Source organism: Melanerpes formicivorus, unplaced genomic scaffold, assembly GCF_026170545.1.
Source record: "Melanerpes formicivorus ecotype bairdi unplaced genomic scaffold, bMelFor1.0.p_v2 SCAF_8, whole genome shotgun sequence".
In the NCBI taxonomy this organism is placed as follows: domain Eukaryota; kingdom Metazoa; phylum Chordata; class Aves; order Piciformes; family Picidae; genus Melanerpes; species Melanerpes formicivorus.
In genome coordinates, this window is record NW_027142360.1 from 19,400,637 (window position 1) to 19,426,464 (window position 25,828).

General features: G+C 51.0%; 1 long non-coding RNA gene across 1 annotated transcript in view; it reads right to left on the minus strand.

Annotated features, from left to right (window-relative positions):
* The window catches only part of LOC137442736 (uncharacterized), a 55,223-nt gene extending 43,212 nt beyond the window's left edge, over positions 1 to 12,011 (minus strand). Inside the window, exon 1 of the long non-coding RNA XR_010987761.1 lies at positions 11,517 to 12,011. This is a non-coding gene — a long non-coding RNA (uncharacterized lncRNA). The remainder of the gene's footprint in view (positions 1 to 11,516) is intronic.
* Between the last annotated feature and the right edge of the window lie 13,817 nt (positions 12,012 to 25,828).

The window sequence follows — 25,828 nt, forward strand, 5'->3', positions numbered from 1 at the left end:
ACTCTTTAAACCTAAGAGTGCTCAGTGCCAGATCCCCTCCTCAACATTTTTCCCACACCATATAAGACAGGCTGGCAAAGTCTGCCTCTGATCCACCAGCTAGTGGCATCCATGATCTGTGGTACAGGTCCCTGGGAGCCAGGCCAGGATCTTCCTAGGTGTTTTTCCCCGGAGAGGAGACCTGCTCAAAGCTAACACAGTCTGGGTGACCTTTTCACTGCTAGCAGTCACGACCACAAGGAACAGCCCTTTGTGTTATTATTTAAGTGCCCACCACAAAAAGCATGCAGCCAGCAGCAGTGCCTGTTTGGGGCTCTCCTTTGTGCAGCAGCACCACCAGCATCCCTACTCCACTCACCCCAGTTCTTCCCTCACCTTGAGGTCTCTTCCCCCCACCCTCCTCCCCTCACCTCGGCTTCACAAGCCACTTCTGCTGGTGCCTTTCCCAAGTCCTGCCCTGCAGCCTCACCAGCTTTCCTGGCTCTGCTGGGCCTGCAGAGTGCAAGCCCCTGATTACCATTCAAGCTGGATTCTCATTAGCCAGAAAGGCCCCTCTAGGAGATCCATTAACACTCCATAAGGTTAACTTAATCCAGCCGGTCTTGTGTGGTCTCTGCCCAAATTCCCTATTACATTAGCAGTCTTGAGCCTTAATTAGCATGTGAGACAGAGGTGGCATAATTAATGGAGATAATACAGACCATTAAGAATAAACAGGCCAGGCTGTCTCTCCCTGACCATGCATGCAAATCCTCTTCTCTGTGGAAACCACGTGAGCTTGCCCCACAGCAGCACACACAGAGGGGCTGGGATGCCCTAGACTGAAGACAAGCCCTGGGCTGTACAGCCAGCCTGCTGAAGGAGAATGATGGAGAGCCAATGTGATCCCAAAGAGGTCCTTCATCTGCCTGGGAGAAGCAGGGATGCTAATGAGAAAACAATGGTGCAGCGAGTCTGGTGAGGGAAATCCTTGCATTGGGGAGGAGCAGTCATATTCCCAGCTAATCCAGCCATCCCATCTTTCTGAGAGGCTTGGGAAAGAAAGACTGAGGTTGTGTGATTCTCCATTCCCCTGAATGTTCAATACAGGCTGCTGAATACATGCACATAGGATAACACAATGGGTATGTGCCCTTGAACACGATGTGCAAGGGAGGAGGCATCTGCCAAATGGGGAACAGGCTGTAGGAGCTGGCTGCAGCTGGGGAATGTGCTCAGGAGTCTCCTTTCTGATCACTGAGACCCAGTATGATGAGAACACAGTACAGGACAGAGAGGGTTTAGATGAAGGAGGTAAGTGGTCACCTGTGGGATCAGAGATAAAACGGACTAGGGCTCCTGCTTGGCACAGATTCACTGTGCAGAGGGGAAGGGACAGGTCCCTCTTGGGACAGGCTGGTGGCTGGGTGCACAGCTGGGTCATCACAAGTGAAAGGGCAGCCTCATGCAGACCCTCTCCCACCCCAGACAGAGCCGACTGCTCCCTAGAGAGGAGAGACCCTGGGTGAGAGGAGGGCAGACCTGGTGCTGCTGGCAGCAATGAGACGTTGGAGGAGCAAAGGCCACAACGTGGTAGGAGCTGCAGTGTGCCAGCCAGGCTGTGCCAGCAGAGCCTGCATACAGCCACTGCTCTGCCCCCATCCCACAGCCCTGACTCTTTCCTCTGAAACATGCACTTGCAAAAGCAGGGTAGGAGGGAAGCAGAAGCCAAGCCAAGGAAGCAGAGACTAATGACAGCACCTCTGGGCTGCTAATTCTCACATCCAGCAGCACCCAGCAGGCTGGGGAGAGAGCGGGAAGCTTGCCACAGGGACCTGCAACTGCAGGGAACGGCATCCTGCCTTGTTCCTGCGGCCTAACCCACCCCATTCCAGCTGTACATAGCTCTGCTGTGATCAGCATGGCCCTCTAGGCTCTGCAGAAAGGCTTGTACTGGGGGCAATGATCCCTGAAGCCCAAAGCAGTCCCCTGTGCTTTGGCCCTAAAGCACCTGTCTGGCTCTAAGTAGCTTTGCTTAGCAAAAAAGCTTCAGGCTGAGGCTGCTCTCTCCCAGGGCAGCATCAGGAGTGTGCTCAGCAGCAGCCCAGCTGCCTTCACATGCCCACTGGCCAGCAGGCAATGGTTGAGGCCCCGAGCAGAGCCTGTGTTCCCCACTTTCCAGCACAGCAAGCAGCTCCCACTCCCCCAGGCCCACCAGTCAGCCCCTGCCAAATCCATTTGTCCAATCTTGCGCTTTCGACTAATCCTGTTGAGCCATCCTTTAAGTTGCTCTAAGGCAGAGATAGAAAATACAAGTGATGCCTTAAGATGCTTCCCCTGACCTTGCTCAATTCAAGATAAAGGGCTTTGATTTAGAAAAATTACAGTGGGGGTCTGTCACTGATCCATCACATGGATTAAAGGAAAACAAACAGAGACATAGCAGCCAGTGCCAGGCAAGGAGACAGGGAAGGGAAGGAAAGTCACAAGCAGCATGGGGGAGGAGACAGAGGAAAAGAAAAAACAGAAAGAGATAGGGGAGACAGAAAAAATGCTTTCTCCCTTGCTGTTTCCACACTTCACTACTGTCAGAAAATCTTCACACACACATGGTGTGGTACAACATGTCCCACCACCTTCCTTGATCTGTAAAGAATGATGCAGCTGCAGCGTCCTGTGGTGTGACTAGGCTGGGAACATGCTGCTGGGACTGCAGAAGAGCTCCTTGGTCCATGAGGTACACTCAGTTGGGAACAGAGATTAAAATCTCAGGGTGTAAATTGTTGCTACAGAGGTCTCACCACCTACTGACGTTGTGCAGGTCTTTCTGCCTTTATGCTTTGTCCCTTCCTTCACACCAAACCTCTCCCCTCATCTTCTGCCCTTGCTGACAGTACTGTCCCTCGCTCTCCCTGCGGCCTGTCCTGGCCCAGGTTACATCTGACAGCATCTAAGCAGACTTTCCACCACTCACCTCAGTCTCCTACAGTCCTTTATTCAAAGGTTACCCTGAACAGTTTTCCTCTGGAGGAAATGCCCTAAGGGCTACTGAGGGCACCTCCTTCTTTTGCTCCAATACCACAAGGCTGTTGCACGACAGATGGGAATTCTTCCTGACATGAGCCTGTTTACTCCCTCTGAACTTAGTCTGTTTGAAAACCACTCACAAGATGGATGATGTTTTGGTTTTAGTCATTTTTTTCTCCATCACCCATGAGAGGGTCTCAGCTAGACAGTAAACACGAGAAAATGTTTGTTTCAACAGGAGTTTTGTCACTAAATCTCTTGTCCTGACCTTGGAGCTGACTCCTGGGTATCTCTTTCAAGTGTGTCAGGATGTCCCTATGCTTTGCTCAGGTCTGAGAGCCTCCCTGTAGGTAGTCCATCTTCTCTCAGCTTCTCCTCCCACTCTCCTCCACTTCAATATTCCACTTCCTATTTTCCAGTCCTCCTAGGATCCAGTCCCTTAGCACCAGTGCTGGCCAAGGGTAGCCTCAACTAGTTTCAAATGGTTTTTTGCACAGCTTCTTCCTCTCCTCCTACAACCATGCAGCTGACACAAAAGTTTTCACCTGTGTGGCACGTGGCACAGCTCATCTCTGTGATGTCAGTTCCCACATAGCAATGTTCTATGTCCTTCTGTCACTGCAAAGTTGCACTGCTGTAAGCAAGAAAGGGGCAGCTGAGAGATGCAGAAGATGAAAGGTGAAGGGTTACTGGCAAACAGACAACAGACATCATAAAAGTAGACAGGTCTATAAACCCACAGGTGTTAACTGTCTCTTCCCACACAGGAATCAAGGCAATTAAACCAGAAAGTCACAGGTTCAAGACAAACAAGAGGAAGTCTTGCACTTCATGCTGCATGGTTAGGCTGCACAGCTTCCTAGCATGAGATTTTGTGGATGCCAAGACTTTACCTGACTTGAAAACTGGCTGGACAAGTTCAGGGAAGAAAGAAATCCATGGAGGCATAGGAAATGTGCAACAGATCTTCTAGCACAAGGTCCTTCAGCCACACATCACTGCAGGCTAAAAGAGTGTTCAGAGGAAGCATTCTTCTACAGTTGCCCTGTCTTTATGCTCTTCCCTCTTTCAGCCACTGTTGTACGCACCAAAGTGGAACAATCTTGAACCTGGCTCAGTAGGGCCCTTCTTATGTTTCTATGGGTTTGCATAGCCAGGCTGACCCAGAAGTCATGGGCAAACAGTAGCCATGGGTAACAGTATCATTTTGATGCATTAGGTCATATTGATGGACAAGTGAACAGACAGCAGAGTCCATTCCAGGAAGGGCTTTTTTGCTTTTCTCCTAAAGCTGGAAGGAGGTCTGAAGCCATTTCAACCAGTTATCCCAGTATGGATTCTTGCTGGGAATAACACCTGTCCTTGAGTGCCAGCCCCCTTGATGCCTTGTTCCAGATTTTAAGACCAAATCTCCTTTCCTGTTTGATAAAGACAGAGCCCTTTCATCATACCATCCATCTGCAACAGGGCCAGCCCCCTTGAATTCTCTTCCATCCCTCTGACCTGTCTAACGCTCTGTTCACAGCAGCCTCTCCACACTAATCCTTTTATTATGATCTGACTCGATTTTCCTGGCCTCTGACTGCAATAGGGGGAAAAAAAGGAAGGGCATTAATCCTTCTGACCTTGTTGTCCCAATTCTGGACCATCTGTGACTAGGAACTCGGAGAAGGAAAGTCTGATTGTCCTGACCCTGCTGTCCTCATGCCAAGCCATCTTTGTCTGAAAAGAGGGAACTGCTGGCTTTGGTAGGTTCAGCCTGCCCCCTCCTAGAAAGTTGTTGTAGCTTCCTAGACTACCTCTCCAGCCAGAGAGGATGGACAGATGGAGGGAATAATGCCCTCCACCTCCATCAGACTCCATTTACCCATTCCTCCCATGCCATCTCTCTGCTCCCTCACCAACAGTGTCTGCAGGTTCTCCCCAGCTATGAGACAAGGAATCAATAAAAGGTAACAGACATTCAAACATCTCTCAAAATGTTCCTGGCAATGCTGCAGAAGAAGAAGAGGCCTTGCAGATGACACCACCTCCACCAATGGCCAAGTCTAGCTTGTTCTCTCCACCCCTTTGTGTTCCCTTGCTGCAAGCAGTTGCATCTCCGTAAACCTGCCAGATGTCACAGTCCAATCTCATAGTCAGTCTGAACACTCACACCAGGAAACTCACATCTATCTTCAGAGCCAGCCAAATATTCTCCTCTTCACTCAGGCTCATCCCATCCCTTTGTCAGCCTTTGCCAACTTAAATAATCTCTTCTTCTCTGAGTCCTCAAATAATTGTAAACTGTTATCCTACCATCGTTTAACCGAGCTCTACATATTTAGTTCTTTTAATCTCTCCTCATAAATAAGTCCCTCCAGCCCTCTCATCTTTTTATTGCTCTTCTCTGAATTCCCTCCAATTTATCATCCTCCTTCAGCTAGTGTACCAGCCAAGTTTGAATGCTGGGTTTTCCAGACTGGTCTCACTGGAAGTCCTGGAAATAACAGGAACTGGCCCTCCCTTGTGCTTCAAGGCTCGATGCTTCTGGATGTACTTGAGCACATGGATTTCAAGAAAGCTAACTCACTTCATGTATTTGGTGCCAAGTAACACAACTAAAGGGTATCTCTTAAAGCACAGGACCAGGGAAAGGAAGAAGCAGATTCCTGAGAGGTGAGGAGAAGATAAATGGATGGATGTTCTCCAGCTGAACGTGGCGCACAAGCACTTCCATCCTTACACCCCTCAAGAAGAGACATCAAGAGCAAGAAATGGAAAAGGTGCACACACACACACAAACACAAATGCTCACTACACAGCCCCACACACAATTACCTACAACAGACAGAGGCACCTAGACAAATGGACAATGGAACGCATACAGATGGACAACACAGACAAAGCTGAGGAGGGAATGACACACGTGTACATACTAACTTTGAAGGGGTCTGGCTAATAAGTCAAGAGAAGTGCTCCTTCCCCTCTACTCTGCCCTAGTGAGGCTGTATCTGGAATACTGCGAGCAGTTATGGGCCCCTCACATCAAGAAGGACATCAGGAAATGGAGAGATTTCACCACAGAGCTACAAAGATAATTAAGGGAGTGGAACATCTTCCTTATGAGGACAGGCTGAGGGAGCTGGGGCTCTTTAGCTTGGAGCACAGGAGACTGAGGAGTGACTTCATTCATGTTTATAAATATGTGAAGGGTGAGTGTCAGGAGGGCAGAGCCAGGCTCTGCTCAGCAATGTCCAGTGATAGGACAAGGGGCAATGGGTGCAAGCTGGAACACAGGAGGTTCCATGTGGGCATAAGGGAAAACTTTTATTGAGAGGGTGACAGAGCACTGGAACAGGCTGCCCAGAGAGGTTGTGGAGACATTCAAAACCCACCTGAACACAGTCCTGTGTGATCTACTCTAGGTGATCCTGCTCTGGCAGGGGAGTTGGACTGGATGATCTTCTGAGGTCCCTTCCAACCCCTAACATTCTGTGATTCTGTGCTTTATGCATGCATAGACAGAACCTCTGCATACAAGAGGATAGGACAAAGCCTAGCAGAAAATGGCTCTCTCCAGTTCTCAAACATACATGTCCTCATGCATAAACCAATGTTCCCAGAGGAAGGATAGCTCATGGAGTCTTCATAGTAACCTAAAAATACACAGGCAGCTCTGACCCATCTGGTCTACAGATTGAGTGCATGAACCATGGAAAGAATGAATACAAGCATATGACACCTTGCCTTAAGGCAACTGGTAGGCTGTACACCATCCTGAGACACAGTCTGCACATCTATAGCGCCTTCCATGGTGATTAGCTTATCATCCAAGCCACTCAGCAGTGAAGCGAGTGCTGGAGAGGGGAGGAAAGGGACTTCCCCACAAGCCAGCTGTGGCAGAGCTAGGGATACCTTCTGCTGCATCGTGACCCTCTTCCCAGGACGTGTTACCGATGATCCATCCTCACAACGGTATTTGTTTCATCTCTCGGCTGTCAGACCGATACCCACACGAGTCAAAAGAGCCCTGAGTCTTGCAAACAGTCCTTCCTCCACAGCTTATCAAACCCAGACAAGTCTTAATGTTGTGTACTGGTGTCTCTGTATAAGAAAGAACATGAGTTCATGGTCCCCAGGCACATCTTCTCAGCTCTGTGATATTCACAGTCACCAGCAGCTCCTCAAAGCATTGTCTGGAACAAAATTCTACACCCAAGGACTGAAAAGCTGGAGATGTACTCCCTGTAGATGGGGAGGGATGGCCCCAATGCATCAGTTAGGCCAGCACAGGAGCATGAATAGGCCTCACCTTCACCAGCTGGACAAACTTGCCTATGGGGTTTTGATGCCATGCTTATGTCCATAGCTCATTCCATTTTATAAGGCACCATGTAGCCCCTGTGTCTATCCAAACTGCCTGGAAACCTTAAAGTGTCCCTGCAAGAGGCAACATCTAGAGACCAAACTCATCAAGTCATTCACTTCAATCTGGCTCCTAATAGCTTGTTTCCCATCCCTTACAATGCCATGGAAAGAGTGACAACTGCCTTGCCCTCCTTCTGTACCTCAGCTGGTCAGCTGGAACTGGGTTTCCTGTTGGCTTGGGAGTGTTGAGCAAATGAGGTCATTTCTCCTCAGTGACAGAAAATTATCTGGTCAGTCCTGTTTGTGAAAAAAGTGGTTCATCTCAGGCAATGGCTAGGTACCCCTCAGCTCCCAGGAGACCCAAAGAACTGCTATAATCCCTGAAAGTGGGGGTCAGGGAACACCAAAGCAAGCCACAAAAGTAACACCAGCTAAGGAGCACAGGAAAGCCAGGACACAAATGCAGCTCTGCTTAAGCGAAGCTGTCAGACCGTCTTGCCACTGAAGCAAAGACAACAGCGGTCCTACAGTCACTGTCACCTCCTAAGTGCCAAGCTTGACTCATCTGTGGCTTTAAATACAGCTTCCATGTGGTTCACAGCTGCAGGAAATCCATTCTGGTCCAGCAGAGAGAAAGGGATGGAGGTGGGTCACAGCCCTTTGGTCTGCTCCCCAAGATTTGGTCTCTCCCCTTCCAGCCCAAAAAGAGGACTTCTCCCTCCAACCCCAGCATGGGAGGTTGCTCCTGTGCATTCAGCCTGCCTCCCTTCAGTGTCACAACTCCATGTCCTCCTTCACTCCTCTTCCCATATAGAAAGGCATCAGGAGAGATTGAGCTCTGCCCCTACAGAACCTCAAAGAAATCTCAAGCCCCTGCTGTAACTGCATCAGGACCAGCCTGGACAATCCCCACCAGCAGAAGCTGCAGTGCTACTGGGCAAGCTCCAGCTTCCTCCCTCCATACCTGCCTGCAGCCTGGGATCCCTCACTGTTCAGAACAGCTCTGTTCTTCCATGAGGGAGAAAAACAAAAGCTCCTCTGTTCCCAGAAAAGGAGATGTTGTCCCAGAGCTCATTTGCTCTGCGCCTAAGCTGCTCGTGTCCTGTGCTGGCGCAAGGGATGTGTGAGGGCTGCGAGAGTGTTTTGGGGACATCACACCCCTCTGCCCAGTGCATGATGCCTCTCAGCAGCTCATGAGGGCAGTGGTGCTCCCTGCATGTCCTTTGCCCTCCCTCACAGGAAGAACGTAGACCAGGTCCACACTTCAGGGCACCAAGGGAAAAGCCACGGTATTTGGGGTGAGGGAGAGAGCAACCCAGGTCTCTCACTCAGCAGATGTACTGATATATTCTGACACAGCTGCTGACAGCACTGGGTGGTTTCAACAGGCCATGATGTGACCACTAGCTTTTTTCCCAGGTGAACAGTGCTCTCCACCACTCTTAAACAGGGTCAGATGAGGCAGCTGCACTTTGCCTGGAGCTGCATCTGGCTTCTGACACGACCCAGGTAGGAACAAACATCACGGACATCGTCAGAACTACGCTTGCTTCCCTCCTGCCTTCTCCCTCTGCCTGTGCTTTTTACCTTGCTGATTTTAACCGCAAGCTTCCCCCCAGCAAAAAACTACACCTCTGTATGCTCCCCTTTCCCAAATGCCCTCTCTACCCTCCAAGCAGCTTCTGCTCCACAGCTCAGCTTCGCCCCAGCGCAGCAGATCAGGCAGCACATTCCCAAATACCTACTTTGCCTGGAGCTGGGTGAAGAGAGGAAAAGGCCATGCATCCACGGTTCTTCCCTCAGTGTCGTAGTTTTTGACAGGGGAAGAGCAATGAAGGCAGCTTGCTTCACACCAACAAATCTGCATGTTTGTGGGGTGGATGCCCTGCAAGCCAAACACCTCCCCAAGGCAAATAATGAGGTGAGGAGCGTGGCTGGCTGGGAGGGAACTGTAGAGGGGAAAGGTTTCCAGGCTGGGGAAATCAGTGGGATTACAGTGGCTGTTTATCACCTCAGGCACTGCATCAGCACCCCTCTGCTCCCTGCAGCTTCCTCACTGCTACTGGTAGGGCCTGCACGGGGGAGGCAGAAAGGGGGGGGGGGGAGGGAGGGGGGTGTATTTAAATATATTAATAATGCATGCTCCATGCAAATGAAGCTTCCACTGAATATTGCATTAGTGATGCTGCCAGGCTGCGCTTCCTGGGACCCGGGAGGGGCAGTATTTATGGGGACTGGAGGGGCAGGATGCATGTCATCAGGAATCCCTTCATATCCCAGCACAGCCCCCTTTCTCCCCCTCCACCCCAGCTCTCCCATATCACACACATTCCCACTACCCTCCCACCTCCCAATACACCACAAATTCCTTGGCTCACAGCATTCAATGCAGCCAGGCTCCCCAGTCCCCTAGGCAACCTTCAGGGACAGGGACACCCCCTTCCTCCCCACCCTCCTACATAATCTCCAGCCCTGCTCCAGTCTCAGCAATCCTGTCCCTGCTCCATAGCTCGGTTTCGGTGGGAAGAAAGGTTGTGCTCTCCAGCCTTTAGGAGGAAAAGAAGGGGAGCAGCTCCTAAGCCTGGCCTGCACCTGTGCACCCACTTTGTGTGCAGACACCAGACACCAGCCTCCAGCAGCAGATACTTGTGTGAGCCGGAGCGGGTGCCAGCGGACCGCGGGCTGTGCACGGCCGCAAGATGCACGCACCCGCAGCGCACGGCGAGCACTGCTCTCCTCCCCGCCGCCGACAACTCCTTCCCTGGGAGCTTGCGAGAATGTTTGCAAGCATCTTGTTTGTGCACAGCCACCGCTGCCTCCGCACACATGGACACACACATGCAGTGCACACGCAGGTGCTCCCATGCATGCATGCAGAGGCAGGGGGGCAGCCACACCAGCACACACATAAGAGGGCAGCTCCCAAATATGCTGCCTGCTGCAGCATTAGCAGATTTATGCTGCCTTCCCCCGGCCAAATCCAAGCTCTGGAACGGGAACAGCAGCAGCTGTACTCTCTGCCCGTCCTGGGATGAGAATAGGATGCGTCTGTTCGTCTCTCTCCCCCACCCCCACGCCTCCTCCTCCCCCTCCTCTTGCTCCCATTCATTCATTCAGCTTCTCCTCCCCCCCATCCCATGCCCCAAAGCAGGAGGATCCTTATGCACAGAAACGTGGGCATGCTTTCTCTGGTGGAATAAATGGGCACACAGACACCCAGCAAGCAATGTCTATCCACATACAGAAGCTTTCGAGTAGCTGTCCTGGGCCCCTACACAAACACCCGGCTCCCACTGGCGCCACACACACACACTCACACCCGACAGACACCACGCAATGACTTTTCTGCAGCCAGTCAGCCTCCCAGCAGAGCAGTGTAAAAGCAGAGCAGAGATTTACTCACACCCCTGCATCCAAACCAGGAGAGTGTTCACACACACACAGACACATGCATCACTGTCTGCAAAAAGGCTCCCCAACAAAGTTTGCAAACAGGCAGGGAGCAGGGGGCTGTGGGATGAGGCTGCCTGCTCTTCAATCCCATAACTGCAGCTAATATACATATATGTCTGTATCTATAATAGATGCACATGCATGTATGTGTGGGAGTACATACATGTACCTATAGCTATTCCTATGCATTTATATGTATGCACACACACATACTCATACACACACACATATATATATGTATATATGCATCCCTTCCTCTTGCAAGGTCTGAATACAAGCAGAAGAGTCAAACCCAGCTGCATGCAGCAAGTCCTGGACCTATTCAGCATCCTGATCCTAAGCAAGTGCACACACACACCAAAAGGGAGACCTATCTCCAAGCCTCTCTCCCTCCCATCACCCCATGTGGGCATTATCTCCCCCCCACACCCCACCCCCTCTCCAGCCCCAGCCACTTCCCCATCTCCCTTGCACTCACCCCTTGCCTTCATCCTCGGATCAGAGACAGCCACCCCCCAGGGAGTGCATGCACGGGCTCAAGAATGGCAGTGCATCCATCCTGCCCTTCTCCCCAACCTCAGTCCTGCCCCTCCAATCTCAGCCGCTTCTCCATGAGGCGACACGGACGCCAAGAGGGAGCGGAGGACACGGCGAGGCAGCTGCACAAGGACTGCACACACGAACGTGTCACGCACACGCACACGTACCTGCTCCTGGAGGGGCGATTGCTCCCGGCTTCCAAATGGGGCATGACAGGAGACGAAGTGGAGGTACAAAAGACCCCTGTCTTCAGCAACTTGCAGCCCTGTGGATGTGTGTGTGTGTAGGAGGGGGGGGCGAAGGGGAGGTTATCCCCCACCTTGTGTCACTCCTTGAAGCTGTGCTGTCCCCTGCCCCACAGCTGTCTCATTCCCGGCTGCACCTAAGCAGCTCTTCCAGCCTGGCACACAGGCGAGCACGACAGGCGGGGAGGGAGCAGCAGTCCGGGGAGGGCACACACAGCCGGAGGATTTGCTGCCTTCGCCGCATCCGCATCACTGGGGAAAGACGGCAGAGAGGGCTGTATTGGCATTTAAAAGGCGAGTGATTAATTCGGCACTGGCTCGGCTGATAGGGCTGTGGGACCAGAGCCGGCACTGCTTCTCCCAGCTGGGAAGGCTGTGGCAAGCGAAGGTCCCTCTCCCATGGAGCCAGCTCCGAGCTCTCCTTGCCTGCACAGCCAGCGCTCCGGTGCAGGCAGAAAGGGGTGGGCCTCCACCGTAGACATGAGCACGCATGCAACAGCTGCTGAGGAACTGCACACACACACACAATTCCCTTACAGCAGCTGCGGGAGAGCTACACACAACATACAACAGCTTCCTGGAACGCATGTAAGCAACAGCTGCTGGGGAATCACGCACACAGAGGCTCAGAATCAAGTCACCCACATGAAAATACTACAGCTGCTAGGAATGATACAGGTACAAAGCAGCAGCTCCTGAGGAGCTACATGAACACACATATGCATGCAACAGCTAACACCTGCTGACACAGGTATGTGCTACAGCCATGGGAAACTATGCCTTGGTATATGCCCCTGTGGTATTTGCCAAGGAAACAGGCACATGTAAATGCAACAGGAGGTGGAGGAAACCCTTCATGCATGTGATCCCCCTGGGGAGACAGTCTTTCATATACCTCCTCAAACCCCCCCCCCCCAGAAATGCAACAGCTCCTCAGGAATCACCCACAACCACATCCCCTCAGGTACACACAACCATTTACTATAAGACCTTCCACCTCCCCGTGCCCAAACCCCCACATGCCACCACTGGCAGAGATCCTGCCAACAGTCACAAACACACATCCATGTGCACCAGGTGCTGGGGAGCCGGTCACAGGGAAATATCTGCCAGGAATCCACCTCACCAAACACAGGGTGACCCTGAAGAAATTACTCCCCAACCCCTTTACAGAAAATACAAACATGTATCACAGCTGGACTTAAATAATCCCAGTGCAGCCATACAGACACACAGACCACAACTGGTGGGACACGATGAATGCCTCACACTCACCACAACTGTGCAGGGACTCCCTGGCCTGGACACACACAGACACGCAACAGCTGCCAAGAAACTTAGGAACATAGGACGCTGGATGGGAGCTGCCTTCCTGGATGCACAATCCAGTCTCCTGCTATTCCAGGCAACCACATCATATCAGCTGGCTCAGAAATGTCTTGAGGTCCATCCTAGCCCTGTGAGACTATTTGCTCCCTGCTCAGAGGCTGGTCTGGCCCCTGGCCCCCCTGATGTGATACCTGCCCCAACACCTACATTTGCTTGTGACCAATTCACACCCACATGTTCCTGTGTCACCTGTCTGTGTCCTTTACACGGGCACACACAGGGGTTGGAGGAACAAATGGAAGTGCTCTGAAACCTCCACTTGCAGCTGAACAGGGACCACCTGCACCCCCACCTCACACAAACGTACACACATGCAACAGCTGGGTGAAGACCTTCCCCTCAGCATAAATATCAACATGTTTACAGCAGCTTCTAGGGTCACAGACACCTAACCCTGCCCCCTGCACCTACTCACACAGGTACAGACAGACAAACACAGGTAACCTCTGAAGGGAAACCAAAGGCTTTCTCCATGTGGTCCAAAACCTGCAGTGGAATTACTCTGCCCCCCATAACCCACTGCAGGCAATGCTGTAATTAAATGCATTATATCATGACGTCCAGTTGCATCTGAAGAATCATAGAATCATTTTGGTTGGAAAAGACCTTTAAGATCATTGAGTCCAACCTTACTACCCAGCCTGGTGCTAAACCATGTCCCTTAGCACCACACTTATGCATCTTTTAGACACCTCCAGCAGTGGGGATTCAACCATGGTGATCCTATTCCAGTGTTTGAGAACCCTTTCAGTGGATAAGGTTCTTCTAATATCCAATCTAAACCTCCCCTGGTGCAACTTGAGGCCATTTCCTCTTGTCCTAAAAGCAGCTCACCTCTGGCCCACCTCCCCATCCTGCTAGTTGTTGTGTAAGTACAGAACAGTGTAATTACCTCATCTATCTGCAGCTCTATAGGGGAGTGGAGAACTCCTTTGACCCTCCTGCACATTTTTCTCTCTGCTGGGAGCGAAATCATCACACAGAAAACAAAACCCAGCAAGCACAGGATTGCTCCTGCTTGTCTCATGTGCATACAACAGCCTCAGGAACAGGATACTAAACCCACTAACACTGTACACAGAGGGGCAAACGATCAGGTGCCTAAAGGGAATGAGCTGCTTCCCGCAAAACAAAGGCAACAAGTGTGAAGCATCCACCTAGAAAACTTGCCCCAGACACCACACACAACACCTAGATGGCACAAGGAGACAAGATGGGCCACCAAGTACAAACATACAAGGTCATGAGCCCTGTTGACAATGCCATCTAAGAAGCTTTTTGTGTCCTCTTTTACTTCAAACCTGCAAACTCAAGTGGGCAAAACCACACAGGCACACACACACTCCTCAGAGAGACAGGAGATGAGCAGCTCTGAGGACACTTCTGGATGTTCCTTGGACCATCTGTAGATGGCTGTTCCCAGTGGATTAAATGCCAAAGTTACTCACTCAGCCTGGGATGAGAAGAGAAGGAAGGTTGTCTTGGCAACGACAAACTCTAGCTTCCTTGCCTTTATCACTTTGGGGGGTTATGACCATGGGGCTTTTCCTCCACACTCTTTTTTTGAAGCTAAAAGCTAAAGGAACAGAGACTTGCTTCCATCTTTTTCTACCTCTGTCTGGATAGACACTGCCTACTCTTGTAGGGTGTTAAAGTAGGAGAAAAGGTTTCCGTCTCCAAATGAACGCAGGATTTGCTCCTGCTTGAGTTCCTCCAGGATCATCTTGCAGTCTGTTTGGGATGAGACTCTCAGAGGCTCTTCTGCTGGCACAGATCTGTTCTGGACTCAGAAGTGCTAGGGAAGAATCCTTGTGCTGCCAGGGCCCACAGTGGTAAAATATTACTTATACTGCTGCTGACCCAGGAAGAGCACTTACATCCAGCAGGACAGAACAAGCAGAAGCAAGCACCACATCCTCAGCAGTGTGGGGCATTTGGGTCCTCAATTTGGTTCAGAGCCAGGCTCCCACCGTTTATTTGTCCCATTGCAGCTAATCATTCAGAGGATACAGGAGCTCACCTTCATGTTTATTTTGCAGAGTCTCTGACCTTGTCAAAAGCCCTGGAAAGATTCTGTTGTTTGTTACTTCTTAAGTGAGGGGAAAAAAAAAACCATCAGCCAGCAACCAAAAAACTTTCACCAATTAAAAAACCTCCTAAGGACGTCACAGATACTTTAAGTCAGCTGCAGAGGTGTCTCATTCTCCATGTCCAGCACTGCAGAGGAAGAACCATCTAATACTTTTGTGACGGCATCCCTGAGACCACCACCCTCCAGCCAGGTCTAACCTCTCTGCCTCCTTAATGGGGATGGAAACAGCCCTGAGAACCACCTTGGTTTGCACCTTGCTTCTCAGCTGCTGCTCTGATGCCTACATCCTGTAACACTGGAGATGCTGTTATAGGGATGAACACAGGAGCTGACCTTATTAGAGCAATTCCCTGGTGTTATTCCAACATATGCCGGGGAGCTAATAAGTCCCAGAATATCCCAGAATCTGGGAGTCACAAAGGTGATGATAAAAGGGAAATTTTTTTAACCCTCTGGAGGTAATACTCAACATGCACAGTACCTCAAGGGAGTAGGGGTTGGGAGTGCAGGCAGCCGTTCTCACCCTCTCCCCATCACCTGGCCCTTGTGCCGTTTGCCTGCCCAAGGAGGGGAGAGTCGGGCAGGGAAGGCAGCCATGCAGTCTGCCTGTGCTGCCTTCAGTGCTTGCTGCCAGGGAAGGGAGTCTCTCTGGGAGCGCATCCAGCTCTCAGAGGTGATGGATCAGCTCTTCTCCCTCTCTGCCTCTTCCCCTGCCCATCTGCCCATCTCCCCAAGGGGCACAACCAGGTCCCAGGGCTGGGGAAAGCGAGCCCCAGGAGAAGGCTGGGCTCTGCCCTCGCTGCAGTCAGAATCTCTTCACTGATCTATACTGCGGTGAGCAGTGACAGATTGATTTTACAGCTCTGCTTGGAGCCGGCCGCTGGCCCTGGGCTGTGGATGAATCAGCTTTCTCTGGGCCTTGGCTTTTATTTCATTATTTTCCTGCAACTTCCCTCACAGGCAGCTAAAGAAAGAGAGAGAGAGAGAGAGAGAGAGAGAGAGAGAGAGAGAGAGAGAGAGAGAGAGAGAAAGTTGGCAGATTTCCTTCCTTGTTCGTCTGCTCTCAGCCTCCCAGTCTGGCTTTGGGACTCCGGGAGGAGGGAGGGAAGGAATTGTTTTCCAGGGACTGACAGCTGTCAGGAATAAAGACATGAGGTTCCTTCTGTATGGGTAGCTGCACATTGCAATGGCCGTGGGAGATGGCAAGTGCTGCATAAGTGCTGTGTAGCATGGACAGTTCCTGCAGTGTTATGCTGATGCCTCATTCTTTGCCAAGTGGAGTGGGGCCCATTTTTCATTACAGAGGGCAGCATGTTTGGAGTGCACTGGAGTGCAAGTATGAGTGCACTGGACACTAACCTGCTTGCAGCCTCCCAGACAGAAGTGTTTCCAGCTTCTTCCCTAATAGCTGTGGATCTAGAGGAGAGTGCAAGGTCTGTATGCTTCTGTCTCCATCAGGCTGAGAGGCCTCCGAGTATGCCACAGATAGGAGGTTCTTCTGGGATTAGGTAGCTCCTCCAGGCATGGAATCAACCTTCCCTCTTATGGCTGGGATATTGTGGACATTGCCCAGGGGGAGGCAGGCTCAGTAGTAACTCTCATGGCTTTTGTGCCATCAAGAAGAGCAAGCAATGAAGTGAAGCAAGGAAGGGGTAGCAAAATCAAAGGGCAGAAAGGTATTGGTTTTTCTAGCCCTGATCTCAAACTACAGTGAGACAGTTCAAGCCCTCAAAGACCCCATTAGCAGAAGACAGTCTGGAAAAAATGGTGTTCAAAGGCAGAGCAGAGAATGGAGGGATCAACCCAAAGTGCAACGTGTCCCTCTCCACACTCCCAACACCTCTGGAGTGAACAGGACCAAATCTCCGCTCTATCAGACTTGGTGCTGAAAAATCCCTGTCAGAGCTGAAGGTCTACTCAGGGGATGCCTCACTTGTGCATCACTTTGTGCATCTGCCCATCATCAGGAAGAATAACTGAAGGAACCCATCACCACTTTGGGCTGCTCCAGCCTTCTTCCCATGCCCTCCTCTCCCAAGAGGAGCTTCACATCACCCTGGGTGGTATCTTCATTGCAATGGGTTCAGGATGCCTCGGAGGTTTTTCTCACTTAGCTGCAGAGCTCTCCAACAATGCAGACTGCCTGAGGAGTGAGGGTTTCTGAGGGGAGAAATGCTAGAGTTACTGAAGATGGACAGCTAGGACATTATGTCAGTGGCTCCCCCAGGCTTACACATACCCTTTCTCTCTGCACCTACCCCTGAGCAAGGATCAGAGAGTGGCCTTGAAGATGGCCAGAATGGCTCAAACTGTCAGAAGGCAAGGGCTTTTTGATCTATAAAGATCAAGGGGTGGGAGGGGAAGGGAGGAGAAGGGAGATGGGGAAAGCAGGGAAGAGAGGTTTCCCAGAGGTCTGTCCCAGCAAGAGGGAGGGTGGCAGCAAAGTCCAGCTCATCCACTTGGTATAATCTTTTAATCTCTTGGTTTTTAATCTTTTGCAAAGGGAATGAGACACATCATTAAGAGCAGAAGAAATCCCAGTTGAAAGAGAGATGGGGCTCTTTTTTTCTAGGCTTCTGCCTTATTCCCTTTCTCTGTGTCTCTCTCTCCTCCCTCCTTTTTCCTCTGTGCTTACAAGCAATGACCTGACAGACACAGAAACACGCTAGGGGGGTCTCATCACCTGGAGAAAAGGCAGTGCCATGGTCTCTGTGTGATGCAGGTCAAACTCTCCTGTGGTGACAGGCTGTAGTTGTACAGAGGCTCCAGCTCTTCTTGAAAGGCTCTTTCAGAGTCAGAGGAGAACAGCAAACATTGCCAAGAACACCTCTTCTTGTCAGAGGCAGGATGACCCCAAGAAAGCAGCCCACTCCTCACCAGGAGAGGAGAGACAAGTTTTTGGAGCACAAGGGAGGACCTGGTGGCACCGAGTGCCTTGTCCCACAGCCTCAGGCTGGGCGCTCCACATCTCAGCTTCCCCCATCTGTCCAATCCTGTGGATAATAATCCTCACCTCAGAGGGTGCTTGTGAGAGGTTAATGAACTGACATTTGTAAAAGCTTTAGATAAAGGGCTAAGGATTATGGCTGCTGTTAGGCATGGAAACAGCTCCTAACAAGCGTTTCCCACCTCATCCCTCCTGTGATCATGGGAGGGGTCATTTGACACAGATCCTGCCACACAGGAGCTCCCCTAGAGATGGAATTACGGAGAGGGTAGCAGAGAGGGCTGCAGGCTGCCAGAGACACTAATCAAGGCAAGAAAAATTGGGGGCACTCCACCGACAGCAACTCAGGCCAGGCTGCGGGAGCCTCTCAAGGCACTCTCTAACCACTGCTGACAGGTCCATCCCACTCTTATCAAAGTTCAGCAGCAAACAGCTGCTGATTTCTAACCATGGCAAGCCAGCCTCTCCTCTTGCCCTTTCAAGGCTGTTGACTGACCTGAGATAGTTGTGCAAGATACATTTACTTTAAGGAAAGCTTAATCCCAAGAGGAAGCTCCTGTGCTGCTGGCTTAGGGCAAGATCAGAAAAAAACCCAGACAGACACTTCCTTCCTAGGCACAGGAAGAGACTAGCTGGGATCAGATTTTACATCTCTCCCTTACACACAAGCATAACCTCAAGAGAGAAAAGCCCTCCCTCCCTAACTCTCCTACTATAAATACACCAAACCACTTTAAAAGGCTACATTAAAAGAGAGCTGGTAATTTGATAGTGGTCTCCACTTAATTAGATTAGGCTCTTCTTGAACTCGAGGGCTGCAAGCAGCTGATCCTTCTCTCTCTTTCAGTATTATCCTGTCAGCTGCCACGCTGACGTGACCATCAATGACGTGACTATCGAGCCTCCTCTTGCCCTTTCCTGGGATGCTGACAGGGAAACTCTGGGGAACCAAGACCTGTTATCAAGCAGTGACCCAGCAGAGCATTTAAATAGAGGCCCCAAACCCTGCACTGACTTGCTCACTTGATGGAGCAGGGGCAAAGTGTTCCCTCAGTCAGGGCAAAGGTTCAAGCCCTGCCCTGCAGCCAGGGTCCAGGGAATGCAGCTAGGACAAGCGTTCTGCTGAGACAACAGCTCTTATTCCTTGGTCAAGGAATGCTCTTCCTGGCTTTCCTTGCCACATTCACATGCCTTCTGCCTTCACTTTGCAAAATCCACAGCAAGAAAAATAATGAAGCAGAATACAGTAATGAGTGTGAAGGTCATGTGGAGACAGAGGCTGGCCAATTTTTGCCCAAGACGACTGGCTAGGGACCTTTACAGCACCCCCCTTGAATGCACATTTCCATAACATCCCACACTGATGAAGAGGGAAAGGATGGGTTATGAGCACATCGTGTCACACTGATGGCTGGAGAGGAAACCGTGGTGCTCACTCATGCTCTGAGCAGCTGGATCACCAACCCTGCCGTGGATCACCTCTGCACCACACAGCGCAAAGCTCCAGATCCCAGAGCGGAGTGCCCTGCCTGGGCTGCTTAGCATTGCTGTGTACAGCTTGGTGACAAATTCTGCCAGTCACATTTGGGATAAAAATCAGCCTCCCCACACTGCAATGTGTGGGAATTTGCACCCCAGACAGGCAAATAGCAAGTGGCTGCTCTGCAATGAGATACCAGGGGACAGCACTGCCTTGGTCTTCTCCTCAGGAGACTATGGTAGATGTTAATAAACCACATCCATAGCCAGAAGCCTTTCAAGAATCTCTTGTTTTCCTGATTTCTCACTTGGATGGAAATAAGGGACTTGTTTGGAGGTTCCTGGGGCTACCTGAGAGTCTATAGCCTGCACATCATTGATAGTAAGACAGAAAGTCACCTGGAAGGAAGAAGTGAAGTTGTTCCGGTCTTAGGGCATGGGATGGACTTGATCAACTCTTGAGGGCCTTGTCAAGCCTCCCTAGCAGTGCAGTCAGCCAACCAGTGTCTTCTGCATGAGACCAGGTGCTGATCATCCTGGAATCTGATCCATTTCCCACTTCAGTCCAGGCTAGGTGTGGCTGGATTGGACTGACATCCTTCTTACCTAGGTCCTTCAAAACTTTATGCTTGTCAGGGCTGTGTGCAGCACAAGTTGCCCCTTCCACAGAACACCCCTAGACGTGGAGAGCTAAAATTCCCAGACAGAATCACCAAGATTGGAAGAGACCTCAAAGATGATCAAGTCCAAACTGTCACCACAGACCCCATGACTAAACCATGGCACCAAGTGCCACGTCCAATCCCCTCTTGAACACCTCCAGGGAGGGTGACTCCACCACCTCCCTGGGCAGCACATTCCAATGGCTAACAACTCTCTCAGTGAAGAACTTTCTCCTCACCTTGAGCCTCAAGCTTGAAGCTGGAGGTGGGGAGATTCAGGCTAGATATGAGGAGGAAGTTCTTCACCATGAGAGTGGTGAAGCCCTGGAATGGGTTGTCCAGGGAGGTGGTTGGGGCACCATCCCTGGAGGTGTTTAAGATCAGGCTGGATGAGGCTCTGGCCAGCCTGATCTAGTGTGGGGTGTCCCTGCCCATGGCAGGGGGGTTGGAACTAGATGATCCTTGTGGTCCCTTCCAACCCTGAATGATACTATGATACTAAACTTCCCCTGGTGCAGCTTGAGACTGTGTCCTCTTGTTTTGGTGCTGGTTGCCTGGGAGAAGAGTCCATTCCCCTCCTGGCTACAACCTCCCTTCGGGTAGTTGTAGACAGCAATGAGGTCTCCCCTGAGCCTCCTCTTCTCCAGGCTAAACAACCCCAGCTCCCTCAGCCTCTCCTCGTAGGGCTTGTGCTCGAGGCCTCTCACCTTTTGCTCCCCATCAACAACGGGGGGAGCTGGCTTGGACAGCAGGTGATTTGCTATTCAATAAGGCTGTTAATTAATATTAAGATCTGTGTCAGGTTATTTTGTTGTAGGTTTTCTCTTTTTGTTTTTTTTGAATCCTCTATCTCTTGGTTATTGATTCATTTTGATTTTTTTCCCCTATTTTACCTCATTAATATAGTGGTGATTTAGATGCAGTTTCCTCTCCCTGCTGCACTTAATGAGTCGTCAGCTTTATTCACTCTCACCCGTGTCCTCCTGGGAGCATGCTTTGATTTTCTAGTGGGTGCATGAAAACACAGATTAAAGCAATTAGACAGAAATAATCTTAGGGAAAGGGGAGAGAGATCCAGAGCTCCTAATTATACCATTTTAATCAAGATACAATTATGCAGAGACTTTTATAGATTATAAATTAACCAAACTCCAAAGGCAAGGGGATGGGGGGGGGGGGGAGAAAGTATCATTTTAAATGTGGTTCATTATGCTTGTTGTTTGTGCCTTGTGATCTCTCCCCAACTGGACTTCAGGGTTCATTTAGGGGGAAAAAAAATGGAAGGGAAAAAGAAGAAGTTCTGTATGGGGCTTGGAGAAATGGAGGAGAAATAGACTCAAGAAACCCTGGTTGCTAGGACCAGGGTCTGGAAATTGCCTGTGGGAGAAAGCAGCGACTCACAGCCATATTTCTCACTCACTGATCTCACCAGGCTTTTCTTTCTCAGTGAGTGCACCTGCTGGTCGGCCAGGCTTGACTGGAGAGCTCCAGCTGCCTGCACGGCTCAGGTAAGGAAAGGCTTAGATCAGAGGGCTGGGGTTTGCTTTGCCCTAAGAGGCTGTGCTGAGCTGCTAGCGAAGGACTGTGGGTACTGTAGTCTAAGCAGCAATTTCCCGAGCTGCAAACACTCCAATTAGAAACACAGTGAGTGGGCAAACAAAACACATCAGGCTGGATGTGTTTTCTTCTGAACCCTGGAGGAACTTCAGCCAGCTGCTCCAGATTTATAGCTGCTCCAGATTTATTGCTGCAAAACCACAAGGCGCTCAGGCTCTCCGAGCACGTTTGAAGGTTCTCTGCTCCTGCCATCTCTGCAGAGAAGCCAGGGACATTCCCCTGCACAACAGTTCCAGGGAATCCTGGTTTGCCCTGTAGCTATCATACTATTGTGTGATGGGGAAGGTGTCCAGAGCTCAGGAAGAAACAAGCAGGCCACTTAAGCCCCCCCTGCTTTTGCAGCCCAGCAATGTCTGTGAGGCATCATGCTGCTCACTTTGCAGTGAGCACAGCACAAGCAATCCCTCCTGCACTGGCCTGCAGCACTCCTGGAGCTGTTTGCAAAGAGCTTCCAGGTGTTAAGGAGACAGGAGAGGGCTCACTGCAGTGATCCTGGGCCTCCTGCAGGGTTTGCCAGCAACTCTCCTCTGAGGTTTTGCTGCACTGTGGCCTTTGCAAAACTCTCCTCCACGAGCCTGCTACTAGGTACCTCCCAGAGAATGTCTCAACCCATCAGGGCATCACCAGGCCCTTCTCCATTGCCATGGCCACCCCATGCCATGAGCAGCAGTGCTGAAATGGTTGCTGTCTACTCCATTAAGGGCAGCCTTCTCATCTGCCAAGGGAGCAACCTTGACCATCTTCCACTTGCAAGTCAGTCCTGGTGACACTCATGCTGGCTGTCTGCAAAGTGGAGATGGCTGGAGAGAGATGGTCTATCCAAGTGACAGGGACACCCAGGACAGGCAGCTGGGGAAGGGGACAGACAAGTCTTGCTACTGAGCCTGAGGCTCAGCAGTCCTTCCAAAGAGTGAAAGGCAGTGCCTTCCCTCAGCTGCCCTGTGCTGCCACCCATGCTGCACCCATTGCCTCAGAGAGGAAAAGCCTGGACTCTATGCGCTGCATCCACCACCTGTGTCCATGTGGTGGGACTGGCACAAACTGACGGAAGCAGACACGGACAGCAGGGAGATTCCTGGGACATCTCTCCCCTTGCAGTCCCCTCACCCATTTTGCCCTTCCAGAAGTGAAGAAAACACAGCTGGTGGCTGCTGCTCTCGATCCCTGTTGCCTCCTACACTCAGGGCAAAGCAGAGAAGGGCTGTAGGGCTTTGGGGGTGGCCTCGTTCCCCACCTGAGGGCTCGGCCCGGTGGGTGAGTGCTGGTATCGGAGTGCCCTCTGCTGGCCCCACTTCCGCCCAAGCCTTGCACACCTCCACTACCCCTGGAAAGTTTGGTCTCGGCTTGCCCTTGCCAGGCTTTGACACCCCAGCCATGGCGGGCACTGCTCCAACAGCAACACGAGCCAGCCCACCAGCAGCAGAGAGTCCTGTCACGGCTGGGTCACAGCCCCAGAGGAGCCCACACGATGGGGAAGCTGGGACAGAAACAATTGTATGGCAGCATTGGGCTCTGCAGATGTGGGGGAGTATGAAAGTGCAGGCATCGCTGTAACGCTTACTGTTACTGTGGAGATGTGGCAGGGACTCCCAGGGGCTTTCTGGATATGTGCCTAATTCTGTGAGAAGAAAAGTCCATCCCCTGCTCAAGAGGCAGGAAAATCAGAGGTAAGGTGAAAGTGGCTGAGGAGAAGCACAATCTCTCCCTTTAGGCTTTGGGAGGTTCAGATGGTTGACCCTGTGATAGGACACAGGCCACTTTGAAGGAGTCTCCAAGGAGCTGGGGCAAGACATCCTGGCCACTCACCTGCTCCAGGTGGCTGGGAATCTCCATCACACTGGGATGTGCAGGCCTTCACCCTAAACTTTCCTCCAGAGCTCCTGCAGGTATCTCCTCATGTTTTGATCATCCCAGTCTGCCATGTTGAAACTGGTATGGAAGGCTGGGATCATTCTGCCTGAACACAGGACACCCAAGGGTGGATTCCCAGGTTATGCTAAGCAATCTCCCAGGACCATGCACACAGAGTAGGGGTCTGAAGTCCCTGTGGGTCTATGCTGATTTACAACAGCAGAAAACCTGACACACTATCTGTAGGCTGGAGAGCTACAGAGGTGACCTTCTATTGTTATCAACAGAGGAGAGAAGAAGAGAGCAGGATTACAATCCAAGGAGCTCAAGTCCCTGTGTGGAGTTGGTCACTTTGTGCTTTGGCATCTAAGTCATTCAAGCAGGGATATCACTGACCTGACAGATAAGATGTGAGCTAATTAGCAGTGCTCTCTCTGAGCTCCTTCCAAGCTGAAGCGCTGCAGAAATGCTGACTACCAAGGCTGGTTACTGTTCAAGGCAATCATTACTCGTGAAGAGGTAATGGAAACTGGAATACCCAGGGAGTCTGAGACTGGGCTACTCTGCTGAGCTATTTGGGGGCCTGTGAGGGAGAGGTGCAGAGAGGCACTGGACATGCCAGCAGCAGAGAGCCTGATGGAGCAGGGAAGAGTCCCAAATGAGTCCTCCAGGAGAGTCTCTGAGGAGAAACCTCCTCCCACGTGCTGTGGGTGGGCAGCTGAGCCCTGAGAGCACTTCAAGAACTGCATTTTGTAAATATCACACAACAGTGACAGGGAAAAAAATATGCAGAGGAAGGAAGGCTTTTTGTAAAGGAGCAAAGAAAGGTGTCCTGCAGCCCCAGCAAGTGGAACAGCACTGTGTCCTGCACTGGAAGAAGCCATTGAAATTGCTTAGAGTTGCAGTCCATCAAAAGAGTTCAGCATGAGACTAATACCTAGTGCAGGCACCCTCACTGGGACTGCTTTTGGTCTTGAAATGATGTGCATGGCAGCTGCCTGCCAGGGAGGGAGCTACCAGTGGCTATCGTTCTTCCCTGGCCTTTGTTAATGTACAAAGTAAGATGGTAAGCATCCAAAGTGGAGTGAAAACTTTACTTTCATCTCCCTCAGCTTTTCATTAAGCACTGCTGTAACCACTGCCCTCTCTCCCCATCCGACTGTCATCTAAATGTCGAGCCTCAGACAATGTGGAGCCAGCCTCTGCTCCTATTAACCCAAAGTGCTGCAAGAACCGCAGGCCAGCAAGACTTTGTCTAGTGAAAATGGAAATGTCACTTCACAGACCACAGCTCCAGCTTGACACTAAATCCACTGCCTCTTCCAAACAGGTAGTAAGCTCTTCTGGATGCCATGCTGGGTCTTGTTGAGCAACCAAAGTTGAACACAACTGCTGTTTTCCCAGACCCATCTACTTGGTCTCCAATGCTGCAGTCCATTTACCTGTGGATGAGTTTGCCATTGCCACAGGGGCTCCCATTTTAAAAGGCACCAAAAAAGGTGAAAGACAGTCAAGACTTTCCCTTCTCTTCACCACTCAAATTCAGAAGCCTAAGGTGTTGTCATGGATCCCATTTTCCATGGCCCCCTAGCTAAATCCCAACCAAAGTGGTGTCAGGCTGAGAGCTCCCTGGGCTCCTGTAAATTAAAAGGATTTTCAGCCACTGAAACTGAGATGCCTTTATCCCAAACTGGAGCACTTTCAAGCAGCACTGAAGCCCTCAGCCTCCTTTCTTGTCTCCTAGGTACCAGCTTCTACCAAGCTCAATGCACATCCTGCAGCAGTACTGGGAACCTACTTCAGGGACATCTCAGAGTCTCCAAAGCTCCCAGGGGGAAGCCATGGATGATTCTTGTGCCATTCAGACTGGACTCTGAGGAGAAGATTGCAGAGATAGAAACTTGCACTGGAGTCCTGTAACAAGCCCTGACTACAACACTCTGCAAGCTTCTTCTTTCCCTCCAGGTCTCTACAGCGTTCTGCCACATGCCTAGGCTGGTTGATCTATGTGGGCACAAAACAGGAGAGAAACAGACCACAGTTCTGAGACAGTGGAAATGTGCTTTTTTTATCAGAGCCCTACCCAATCAATCCATCCATCAGTCAGTGACTCCAACTGTCTCCCAGACTGCTTGCAGCTTTAATTCCTTCCCTGTGATTGCTTTCTGTCTCCACCACCCTGGAAGTTCCTCCTCAG